Raw genomic sequence first — 13,015 nt, 5'->3', positions numbered from 1 at the left:
TTTCATCAATAAAGTCATATGATTAGTATTTTAGGCCTTTTGCCTGGCTAAATAAAATCAATCAGAGGCCTAGAAAGTTTTCTAAAATAGCACTTTTTTTTTTTTTTAAATAAATTGCATTCAGAAAGCATATGAACATGACTGGTAGATATGTTTCACTTGAAGTCTTGTATGAAAAGCTTTATTAAAATCTTAAAGAATCCGCTCCTGATAAATCAGAAACTATCATCTAGAAATGAATTCCTATTAAATGTATAATCTTGCGGTTATCGCTGAATTACTTAGTGTCATGTGTACCATCTGTAACAGCTTACTTCTACAGTAAAGAAAGGAACCAGGAGAGTAAACTGAGTATCATCATTTCAAAAGGAAAAATTGAAGTGGCCAGTAGCCTACCCATTGCACAATATGGAGGCATATTTAATTGCATTTCTATACTGGTCAAACCATAAAAACAAAATACATGTTTGGATGAACCAATTTTCAATTCTGACATTCACTCACTACTAAAGCATAATGCCATATATAAATCAATACACACAGGGAGCAGGAGGCAAGGGAAAACTTGTTAAGGCAGCACTGCATGAAATATTGTAATAATAAAGGTGTAAGGCAGTATAGACATTAAGACCAATTCTAGCATACTCTCTTTATTAAAAGTGGGTCGTTGTCAAAAAATTGCTGATGTTAGGATTTGTTATCACGAATAATAAGAGCAACACTGCCAGAATGTGCAAGTCATAATAGACTAGGCAGATAGAAAATGTTATGAATGATGGTAACATTCGAAGCTCACTGTAATGTTACTAGATATGCCCTCTAACTGATGCTATATTTAGTATCAGTTAAACTTCCTTGGCATTAAACCCGCTGGTTCTCATGAAACTAGAAAGCAGAGGTGCTTTAAGTTCAACAGAGCATGCTACTGCTAAGATTCAGCAGCTCTGCTGATTCCTTGTACAGTTCCAGGGTGAACAAATAATTTCGAAATATGGTGAAGAGTCTGTATAAGCATTAGGTGAATTTCTCCGTGGTTCTCACAGTTTGAACATTTAATATATATACCTAAGGGAAAAAAATATCCATGGAATCAAGTATGCTAACCTATAAATTACTTTAATGAAAAAAAAATATCCAAAGATTTTTTTAAAAAATATAAAAAATCAGTGATTAGTTGTCTATAAGTATTATGCTTGTTACAAACATATAGCTTAAAAAGTGACAGAAAGAAGAATTTATAGGGTTTCACTAGTGTTAAAGCTGCAAGTAAAATATACATTTTAAGGTTATATCTATAAATATAATTTGGCATTAGGATGTATGATAAACCTGGTTGACTTTGTACTTTTTTAATCCATGTTACATTTCTAGTCCTCTACATTTCTTTTCTCCCCTCACAAAACCTCCAGGACCTTTTAATCTCCTAAACACAACAAAAGGCTGACTGCAGTTTACCAGATAACATATTGTAGAAGGAGATCACGCAGGGGGAATGTATGTATCTGCTACTTCAGTTTTGTATGTGTCCTGTAACTGTGTCAAGAATGATGCTGCAGGTCAAGAGAAACATCGATGGATCTCAGATCTGCTTCCTGTCTTTTCTCACCTTGCTTTTCTTTTATTACATTGCTAATATCCAAAGCAATTTCTGTCTGTGAACTAAAATTCCCACACAATTTAAGTGATCAACAACAACATATCCACAAGATGATTGTGATCCTAACTGTAATAAAGCATTATAGGTATTAACACACCACTCATCTGGGCCACTTCACTAATATTCCAGTGGAAAAAAAAAATTAAAAATACAATCTGTTCCTCTTACTGCTACAGTTTGGAGAATAGCTTCTTTCTGTTAAATACAGTTATCATATGATATAAAGTCTAAAAAAAATGAAATATGGTACTTTGCATATGGAATTTCTGGCACAGTTTCAATCTTCTGTTCCACGGGAGAGAAAGTCAAGAGTATATGGTTTCCAAACAGAATATCTATACTTCTGTAGGTAGTGTAAAGGACACTACAAGCTCAGATTTACTTGTTTAAGGGTTTCTAGTGAGATTGATTGGTGGTTCAGCCTCTACAGGATTCTGTGTATGTCCACCTCCATTTCCAGAAGCAATGAAAAGCTAATCTATAATGGACAGAAATGGATCAGGCTACAAGATGGTAGCTCCTTCTGCTTACACTCATGTTATATCTAAGACAGGTCATAGCAAAGGACATGGCAAGATGAGGAAAAGAGCACAGTGTTTTCCAAACATCACTTTCTAAAATGAAGAAAGGAGAGCAGAAAAAGAGCTTTTTGATTCCATTCTGACTTGTGCATAGAAACTTACCAGAGGTTTCTTCTGTGGCTCCTTGCAACAACACTGATTGTCAAAGAGCAGGCAAGAGAAACTGCTTTTCTGAAATCAAGGTTGTTGCAGATGTTAGGTGATCTAAAGCTGCATCGGGCTGGTCATGGACACCCATAAAGCCAGTCAGACCTCAGATAATATTACCAGCTAATTTCAAGGCTGCCTGCAATGCAGTTAGTACGAACCACTGGTAAAAGCTTTATTAATTGCTTTACAGTCCACACTAGGATGTGTATTATGGTGGTTATATTGCTACTATTAACCAGACCAAGGTATGCCTGTGCTACACCATAACCACAATTTTTACCTCATCACAGGTAACAAAAGGCCTTGGCCTCTTGGCTGACTGATTTTATCAAGACAGATTCTTGTGGTTTCTGTTGTACAGCAAACTTTGAAGGTTGGTCAAATAAGAAACATAAAGTAAATGAATAATGAAATCAAAACAAAACAGAAAAGGAAAAAGGCATAGGTATGCAACAATGTCAGAGTTTTAGCAAGTTACTCAAAACAGAAGGAAAATCTGTGAAGCAAAGAACTGGAGGTAGGGCGACCTACGTGCTAATTACTAACTACAATACCCTTTTGGCATCCAAAATCATGCCACTACATTCTTTTCTCCCCTTATGTGGGAAAAACACATTTGAAAAGAACTATATATTCACAATACCATATACTATCATTTTAACACAGTTGAAATGTCTGATGACTAGACTATCAACTAGAGTCCAGATATCAGATTTTACCCAGAGACATACCTAACTGCCGTTTGGATGTATAGATAGGCTAATCCTGCACATGCATACCACTACTGCCATATAAAATGCATGCTGCACTAAACAGTGCCAAAAATGGGGGCTAAAACCCTAAGTTTTCCCTGAGTATGCCTAACACAAACAGAAAGAATTTGGTTTCATGCAAAAAGCGGTTATGGCTGCCATTTTCTTTTAAAAAACAGGGGCCTCCCTTAATATGTTGTGGCCTAGAAATTAAGTTACGTTCATCAAAGAAGTGAGAGACTGAGCTTGAACTCCATCTTTTGCCAGAGGCAATGCAAATCTACATTACTGGCTACAGAAAAGTTAGACTAAAAAACATTACTTTGAAAAAGAGATGGCCATTTGTTATACCACTCTAACGATCAAATTCATCACATACTCAATGTCCATCAATGAAATTGCAATGGCATGCTTACCAGTGTACTTAACATAATGTTAATGTGTTTTACTGCTGCACAATAAAATTTCTCATTCTGTCCTCACACAGAGCTTTGATAAATAGTCAGGATTTTGGAAGACTAGGCTGAAAAATAGAATCTATGGAAAAACATATCAGGAAAACTCCATTTACCCATAAATAATTTCAGGTAATTTTACAGCCATTATGCTGTCTCTAAGTAAGTACAGAAATGCAAAAATATGCACTCACCTGTTTTATAAAACTTATTACGTAAAAAAAGTGTACAAAAAAGAAAAGGGGAAAGAAAATAAACCATTAAAGGGTGTCCAAGGGTGAATATATTTTCAGTAAGACACCATTAATCATTAAATGTATGCAGGAGCTAGCTGAAACGCCTTAGCTGTTTTCTGATGAACCAAAACTAAGAAGATATCTGGCCAATCATTACCAGTGGCCAGAACTAAAAGCAGCAAAGAAAATAAAGAGATAATGTTTTTCAGGAAAACAATGGGATAAAGTGTCCTTAAGACTGATTTTTGACCTTTTGCTCACCAAAAAAAGAAACATTATACAATATGATTTTAAACTCCACTCAAATCTGTGACATAAAGCAGTGCCTCACAAAGTCACTAAAGTATTGAGCACTGGATGATGAGGAAATACACCTGGGAAGCACCACTGCATATTGGGCTCATTTTTTCTACTCCTTGTTGAGAATGTACTACTGTTTACATCAGGTACAGAATCATAGAATCATGTAGGTTGGAAAAGACCTTTAAGATCATAAAGTCCAATTGTTAAATATTAGGCTAGACAGGTCTCTCATCGGATATAATACTGAATTTGTTTTGTGTTCTTTCATAATATTTTAGTTAATTGAGTTCAGGGAAGACATACGTATTGATTGGTTTTGTCAGATACAAGTTGTACAGTTTTCTGTTGACAGACAACAAACTTTTCCTACTAGTGAAACTCAACAGTGCAAGGGTTTTATATGAGAAATGTGAATGACAGTATATACATGTGAAATGATACCCAACTGGAATTTAAGACTTCCTCCGCGCCCACCCCCCACCCCCCCCCCACTCCCCACCCCACCCCCCCCAGATATGTATGGCATATAGTAACAATTGAAAATTTAAGCAGAGATACAATTGAGGTCAGATTATGGCTCATAATGTTGAGGTTTTGTGTCTCTAAATAGCATGAACAGAACAATATGTTTGTAAGAGCCACCTATTATGGATTCATTAATGATAACTGGGGTTTTTTTTCAGTCTGTCTTAAATGAAGTTTTAGATAAATCTCTCAAAGGGAAGGAAGGAACATTTCCATGACTTAGTGTTTTGGTTGTGGATTTGTTGTTTTGTTTTTTGTTTTTTTTTCTCTGAAAATCATTAGAACTGATGAACATGAAAAAAGTTGTGCCTGAAAGCAGTTCTAGTCTTGCCACAACCTCTTAGTAACAGGGAGAAATAATCAAATAGTTACTAAGCTAAAAACAATTAAGAAAACCACCAACACCAGACCAAAAGTAGATTAACAAGGAAAATGCTGGAATTAAAAAAAATAAAGAAACATTCTTTGAATATTCAGTACAACAATGTAAAAAAATGCTCTTATGCAAGATATAAAAATATACTGATAACGACCTATCTGTGGTGGGTTAACCCTGAATGGATGGAGGTGCCCACCAAAGCTGCTCTGTCACTCCCCGCCTCAGCTGGACAGGGGAGAGAAAATATATCAAAAGGCTCATGGCTCAAAACAAGGACGGGGGGAGATCATTCACCAATCACTGTCACAGGCAAACCAGACTCTACTTGGTGAAAATTAATTTATTTCCAATCAAATCAGGGAAGGGTAATGAGACATAAACCCAAATATTAAAACACTTTCCCCTCCACCCCTCCCTTCTTCCCAGGCTGAACTTCAATCCCAGTTTACTCCACCTCCTCCCTCCCAGTGGTGCAGGGGGACATGTTCATCACAAGTTGTCTCTGCTGCGCTCCTTCCTCCTCGGGGGAGGACTCCTCATACTCTCACCCTGCTCCAACATGGGGTCCCTCCCATGGGAGACAGTTCTCCATGAACTTCTCCAACGTGGGTACTTCCCATGGGCTGCATTTCTTCACAAACTGCTCCAGCATGGGTCCCCCAGAGGGCCACAGGTCCTGCCAGGAACCTGTTCTGGCATGGGCTTCCCACAGGGTCACAGCCTCCTTTGGGTATCCACCTACTCTGGCATGGGGTCTTCTACAGGCTGCAGGTGGAGATCTGCTCCACTGCCAACCTCCACAGGTTGCAGGAGGACAGCCTGCCTCACCACGGTCATCACCACAGGCTGCAGGGCAACCTCTGCTCTGGCACCTGGAGCACCTCCTGCCCCTCCTTCTGCACTGACCTGGGTATCTGGAGAGCTGTTGCTCTCACATATTCTCACTCTTCTCTCCCAACTTGTTGCACAGCATTCTTTCTCCCCCATTCTTAAACATGTTATCAGAGAGGTGCAACTACCATTGCTGATGGACTCAGCCTTGGTCAGCAGCGGGTCAGTCTTGGAGCTGGCTGGCATTGGCTCCATTGGACATGGGGGCCGTTTCCAGCAGCTACTCACAGAAGCCACCCCTGTAGCAGCCCTGCGACCAAAACCTTGCCACATAAACCAAATACGTTATTTTTACCAGAAATTATACTATTTAACATAAGATAAAAATACTAGGTTAAACCCGTGTCACGGTACTGTGCCCAAATGCTACCTGCCCAGGAGCTGCACCGTGACCCTGCCAGACAGGCTGATCTTAATCCTTTACCCAAACCCCGCATCCCCATTAAAAAGTTGCCTGCAATCCACACCGTGCACTGTATTTCCCATCTAACTCTCAGCTCCCTGGGAGAGAACACCCTGAGAGCCAACCTCATGTTTGCCCAGACCTCTCAGACCCTTAGGCAAGGGCCGAGGGCAGTGGGGCTGCGGCGCGGCTCGGTGCTGGACAGTTCCCCAGCGCCGCCAGATGCCAGAGAACTTGCGGGGCCAGTAGCCATACCCAGCCTCTTTGCCTTTTCACGTTCTGCATGCATTCTATCCTAAATAATACATAGATGCAGTTCTATTCTTGTCCTTATTATAATAAAAATAAAATTAAATACCACTTGGTTTTTGTAGGACAGGAAGGAAACACTGAATCTCCTCAAGTGATTCGTAAAGACTGGTAACGTGAATGAAGTGCACAAGCTACAGGCAACACCTGTATCTTCTTTCAAGCTTTTTTGGTAAAAATTACTATTTTCATGTGTAAGCAAGGTATGATCTCCTCTCTATCTCTGTTATTTTGTAGTTTTCTGAGTTAATTTAAAGCAAAAATTTGCAACGTGATTTCTCAAACAGCAAAGACCTTAATTCTGAACTCGCATGAAAGTCTAAAATTACTGACACTTACGACTGAATCAAATACATATTTTAGTGCTTTTCAAATTTAAATTGATGTTTAGTCCCAAAACAGTCCTATAAGTTAAATGACAGATTTGAGAGATGGAATTGGGGCGGGGGGTAGGGAGGAATAATTCAATATTTCAGTGCACTTCCAGTAAAAGTTAACAAGAATATTTTCAGAAATGCATATATACATACATACATGTTAATAGAGAAATTATATATAGGCATTTTAAAGATGCCATTGTATATTTCAAATATCTATTAAAAAAAACTATCATCTGATGAAGATTACCTTTACATGTTCTGTAATTAAATACAATACTTATGTAATTATGTCTCGGTATCCATATAGAAACAGACAGCTCGAGATACAAATGTATTTACTAAACTTTCTGTTGATATGAAATTACAGACTGACTTTTGTATTAGAATATTTAAAAGAAAGTCAGAGGATAAAAATGCAGTATTTCATCACCATGCTATTTAACTTACCAGTGTATAGCTAAATGAAAAGCAGTGCTAACAGATTGCTATAGACATTCCTCTAAAATAAATTTTCCTAAGCCTAGACTCTAGCTTTCCAATTTGTTTACTAAAATGTTATGTTTAAGATCAAAATTATCTTGGCAACTCTTCTGTTTTGAGTCTTAAGAAGGTTATTTTTACATATTTTTATCCTGAAGAATAGTTGTTATTCTGCATGTATATCTGCATTTACTTGAAACAAAATTATCTATGACCTAACAGTTTGTTTTCTGAACTTTTGTAAGGAAGAGGACAAATATCAGTCATAAGGAATGCAAAGCACTCCCTCACAAGACCAAAGCAACAGTGCATGAAATTGAACTCAAAAAGAGCCTCCATTCTGTGTGACTTCTTGGCTGACACAATTTGGATATTTATAGCTTTACGAATATGCCACTGGAGAAGAACTTGAAGCTTTTTCTAGCCAGGAAGGATTAATGAACATGTGCACCTGGTAATTACAGCACTCCATCTTTCTCAAAGCCCTCACATTCCCTCAATGGCAGAAACTGTAATGAAAACCCATTGAAAATATCAATCTGCAATTCCAGAAGTAATTTAAATATTAAAATGTATAATCTCTTTTCATACTTTCTATGAACTATGCTAACAGTGGTAAGCAAAAAATCATATATAGATATTTTCTGCTTCATGTCATTATCTGGTATGCCTCATTTAAAATGTAAAATTAATCTGATATGTATTCAGACTTTAACTTACTCTAGACTCAAATTGGAAAATGCATGGGAATGACTGTCAAATACTTCCTTAAGTAACAGCAGAAAGAAATATCAGCCTGGTGTAACACATGCAATTCTAAGACATAAAGTCTATAATCGATATCAAAATAAAAGTTTACAAGAAAATAAACATTTAAAGAGTTGGGAAAAAACGTTCTGCACTTTTTTATTTAAAAAGGCTGTCAGAGTTACTGTCAGGTAAAAACTTTTTAAAAAGAGGTATGCATGCTACCATAAACATTTGTGTAATACGCATACTATGAGAAATCTATAGGAGTGGGGCTGCTGTTTGTTTGTTAAAACACTACCTAGATTAACTTGAAAAACACTATGCACTTCATGTTGGATTTTGAGATTAAGAAATAGTGAAAAAATACTTGTATAATCTTGCAAAACATAAAACCTACTAGCTCATCAAAATAGGAAAAATTCAAATAGACTATGAGCATCAATAGTAGAATTTTCTTGTGTTATTCTGACATTCTGATATACCACTAACCTGAAGAACATACATAAATGGATGAAGCAGACCACCCAAAAGTAAAAACAGCATTTCTAATACAGGTTATTTTAAGCAAAAAGCCTGAACTGCTTTACATGTGAAATTAAATTTTAAAATACATTTTAGTGAAGCACTTAGCTATTACAACATTTGAAAAGAAAATCAATTATAACCTAAAAGCACAGGCATCTATATGGCTCTAAGAGTAGTCTTTTGAAAGATATTTAAGCACAGTATGAGATTTGAGCATGAAAAAATGGCCTTTTATTGTTAAAACACACTGTTCCTCGGTGGATTATAGAAAAAGAAAACACTCCAATAGAGGTGAATGTGCATAACATTCTTTCTCCAGAGTATTCAACCAAACTGACTGCAATAAGGGGACTTCAAAAAGCAGCAAGACAAGATGTTCAAAGCACCTTGCAGCTTGGGGCTGCTGGCCTCTATTGCTGTTTTTAATACAGTTAGGTTTAACTTGGGAGCGGATAAATAATTGACAGAGGTATTTTCGGAAAGCTTTGATCACCACACTGTTTGTCAGCAGCTCTGAAGTAGTTATTGCGATAACACTTAATCTGGGGCTTCTTATTTCAAGTACAAAAGCATCCCCTCCCACCTATTTCTCACAGACTCCTGCATCAGAGCAGGAGACTTAAGATGCAGCCTGCACAGCACTAACATAACACGCTCTCCACCGGCAGATTCCTTCTCCAGCACGGCTGTTTGCGCTTCCTTACCTTTAAAAGGCTGTCCAAAACCTGCCAAGTTCCCCCAGACGATTTTAGTTCAGAGCATCCAGCAGTGCATCCGCACAAAGCTTTGCCATTGCGAGTGTGAAGAGAAAGAGCTGCTGGGATGCTGAATGGCACATCAGCCAACTTTGTGTGTATCCGCGGCTCCCTGAAAAAGCTGGACTGAAATTCGCCTCGCTTGCGGATTGGATTCAACAGCACACCAACAGTAAGGGAGAGCAAGGATTTTAAAAGGGAAAAGGGGGGAGGGGGAGGAGGGGGGCGGGGAGAAAGGGAAAATCCTGCCTGTATTGGATAAGCCTTGCCTGTGACTTGTAAACTGGTCTTCTGAGTCCAACAAATACTCGCGAAACTACTCTTCTGTAATGTTTTGATTGCACTGTGTATCATGGGAGGCCATCAGTTTAACAGCTAGTCTTTCAATATAGAATGTGTTAACTATTTGCATTACTAATATCTTATGGAATAACATGAGCAGTGCAGCCTTCAAGTTATAATCACGTAAAGAAAATGCAACATATGAATAAAAATAATTTTAGGTCTAGTTAGACTTCAATTTTAGTAATTTTCTGTGGATTACTTTTTTATTAGTTTAGATTCAATTAACTATAAAAATGTATTTCCTTTCTTCCCTGTTACATACAGATGTTGATGTTCCTGTATAAGGTGTAGACTGTTTCACTTGCATTACTTGAGTCCTTGTAGAAAACCTACATGTCTACCTACAACACCAAGTTACACCTGGCTTTACATGTTTCATGCTACATTCAGTCTAGAATGAATCAATTTTTTGAGACACTACTGGGCCCATTACACCATGCTAAGGCTTTAAATATTCTTCAGCAGAACACAGAACACTGCTTCCACTATTATGATAAGCCTGTCTAAAATTGAACATTTTTGACTGTTATAGCTAATGCTGTAGATATGAAATATAACAGAAATAATAATTTATTTATCTAATAGGACTGGCTTTTTTATTCCCTTGCTGTTTTAAGAATAATGTCGAAGAATACATGCTTTTTTATACATTCTTACTCAAACCATAGTAGTGTACAAATTTATTTCTGCTTGCTGACAATGAAAATACCATTTTCTAGGGCTCTACTGTTTGGCCCTGGCACAGCAATCTGGGGTTAGAAGCAGTAGTAAAAGTGCCAGGAAGATAAGAGGCCAGCTGTACCATAGAGGTGATAACCTCATTTGGCAAGAAATGCACTTTGGATATATAGTTTGAATAGCACAGTTTATTTCAAGCAGTACCTATTTTTAGTGAGGTTCGGTGAGGAGGAATGCCTCTACCACTTCCAAGGTCTTAGGCTCCATTAAAACAAGTCACATAATAAAGGACAAGCAGGAAAAGGGATCACCAAGGTAAAAGGAATGGGAACTTTCACAACTATCTATCTATTCAGAGGATTTGGGTTTTTTTCTTCACTAACATTGTATCTGTCTAAATGATAAGGAGTTCCCATTCCAAATTTCATTGCCAATTATGAGGCATTAAATTGGCCTGTATAGGTTTTTTGGCTCCTATTGACCTCATCAAACAGCTGTGATTTCTAGGCAATCAGTCGCTAATGAGTTTAGAAACAATAAACAGAAGTTAAAATGCCAGATGTATTTCATTTATCTTTTTAAAAAATGAACTCTCTTAAGATTTAAATCTTGAAAATTTTAAGTTTAATACATAATGTTCTTTGGGTTTGCACTTTTTTGCTAATGCATGAAGGAATCATCCTCTAGTGACTGAAAAGGAAAAACAATACTTATGCTATGCCTGTGTCTTTTTAATATAGTTAGCGCCTTATCAGCTCTCAAACACACTCCTGTGAGCAGCTCTGGAAAATTAGCCAGAATGCTCAAATACTTTAGCACTCTCTCAGTCTTGTCTCATTTTATTGTCTTATAATGCAAACATCTGTAATGCAGTGAAAACTATATTACAAATTTTAATACCAGGTAAAATCTACGCACCTAATGAAAGGAACATCTCAGAGAAATAGCTGAAATGCACAATGTAGCTATTAATTGCAGGAAAAAAATAATTTGCTATACACCTATCACAAGTAAATATCTACAGCTTACAATATGGATAGAATATTTTTTCTTAAAGAAGCAGATTTTTGTCTGTACTCCTTAATGTTAAGACTCGTAAAATAATAATAAGAAAATAATACTATATTAAATACTTATATACTAACTGATGGTTAGAATACACACTCATTGACAGGGTTGTGAACAGAAGATAATTCTCAACTGCAAGCTCTGTGATGTATTTAAGGGCTGTTAGTCCATCATCTCTCCTGTGTACAAAACTCATTGAAAGCAAAACAGCTCAACACACTTTTAAATGGTTTGTTTGTTTATATTTGATGACTCTTTAAGTAAGCAGGAATCCAGATAACCTCTTGGCAAAGAATTCATTATGTATCTGCTATATTAGGACTGTACTATTTCAGGAATCGTTTTGCATATACATTTCTTGACTAGTCATGTGCCATTAGCAGTCCATTTTGTGTCCTAGACAGAAATAGTGCATTCACATAATATGCATTCATAGTTCCTTTTGACTGTCTTATACAAGGACTGACTGTAAAGCAACTGTCTTGCAAAAAGATTCACACACTTATCCCAATTTTGTTTCATGCCATATCCTAAACCAGTTTTACTTTCATCCCTGACATCTTGCAGCCTTTCAGCAAAGGATAAAAGCTAACACATCCCCAGCTCCCCAGTGAAACACTTCTTTAAGAAAGCCACAGAAGTAGATCCGGGGAAAAAAAAAAAAAAACACTAAAATGACCCTCTTGATTACAGCTATCAGGGAGTTACACAGAGATAAAATGGTTTCCAAGTCATCTGAGGTTAAGTGTATGGAGAACAAATACTTTGACTTAGCAAATGAATAGGAATTCAACAGAAAGGCATGGCTGTGTTTGCCATGAGCTCTCCTACAACAGACAGGCGGCTGCATGTTTAAACAGATGTAGATAATCCACAGCAAATTCTAGACAATGTAGAAAACAACTCATTTGAATGTGAAACGAAGCATACATCAGTGTAAAACACTCATATCAGAGATCTTTGTGGCTACTCAAACACAGCAAGAATTTCCTCATTGCTCTTGGATCACCATTTAGAATAACTCTGCAATGAAAGTACAACTCATCTTGCCCTGGTTACTGACACTTCTATTTGTGACCATATTGGAGATTGTATTTTTCACATCAACACGAGTTTGTAGTGCAATGGGCAGCCAAAGCCAGGAGAAATCAGGAAAACTCCAGGAAAAAGAGTGGCTTAAGTTAAAGGCAGTGAATGTTACTAAAGGAGACTGCCAGATCTATCAACTTTGAAAATTTTGATTCACTGTCCTGCTGAGCCTGACAGGATTCGGTCAGACAGGTATCATAATAGGAATGCAGAAGGAAAAATAGTTTCAGCAGCATTAAAAGGACTGTATCTCAAAGACAGCATTCGTTCTTTGCAAAAACAGCACAGAAGTATAAGGCAGACA

General features: G+C 37.2%; 1 protein-coding gene across 14 annotated transcripts in view; it reads right to left on the bottom strand.

The window, feature by feature from the left end:
- DMD (dystrophin) overlaps window positions 1–13,015 on the bottom strand; it is a 1,162,034-nt gene that overhangs the window by 544,582 nt on the left and 604,437 nt on the right. The window contains exon 1 of one of the 14 annotated variants that reach the window (XM_056326986.1): window positions 9,481–9,570. The exons of the other annotated variants lie outside the window; for them this stretch is intronic. The gene's annotated coding sequence lies outside the window, so the exon portion shown is untranslated. Of the gene's footprint in view, window positions 1–9,480; window positions 9,571–13,015 lie in introns of those variants that run through there. 14 annotated transcript variants of the gene reach the window in all.

This window comes from Falco biarmicus, chromosome 2 (assembly GCF_023638135.1).
Source record: "Falco biarmicus isolate bFalBia1 chromosome 2, bFalBia1.pri, whole genome shotgun sequence".
NCBI lineage: Eukaryota > Metazoa > Chordata > Aves > Falconiformes > Falconidae > Falco > Falco biarmicus.
The sequence above is the reverse complement of the archived record's forward strand: the minus strand, read 5'-3'. Positions and strand labels throughout refer to the sequence as shown.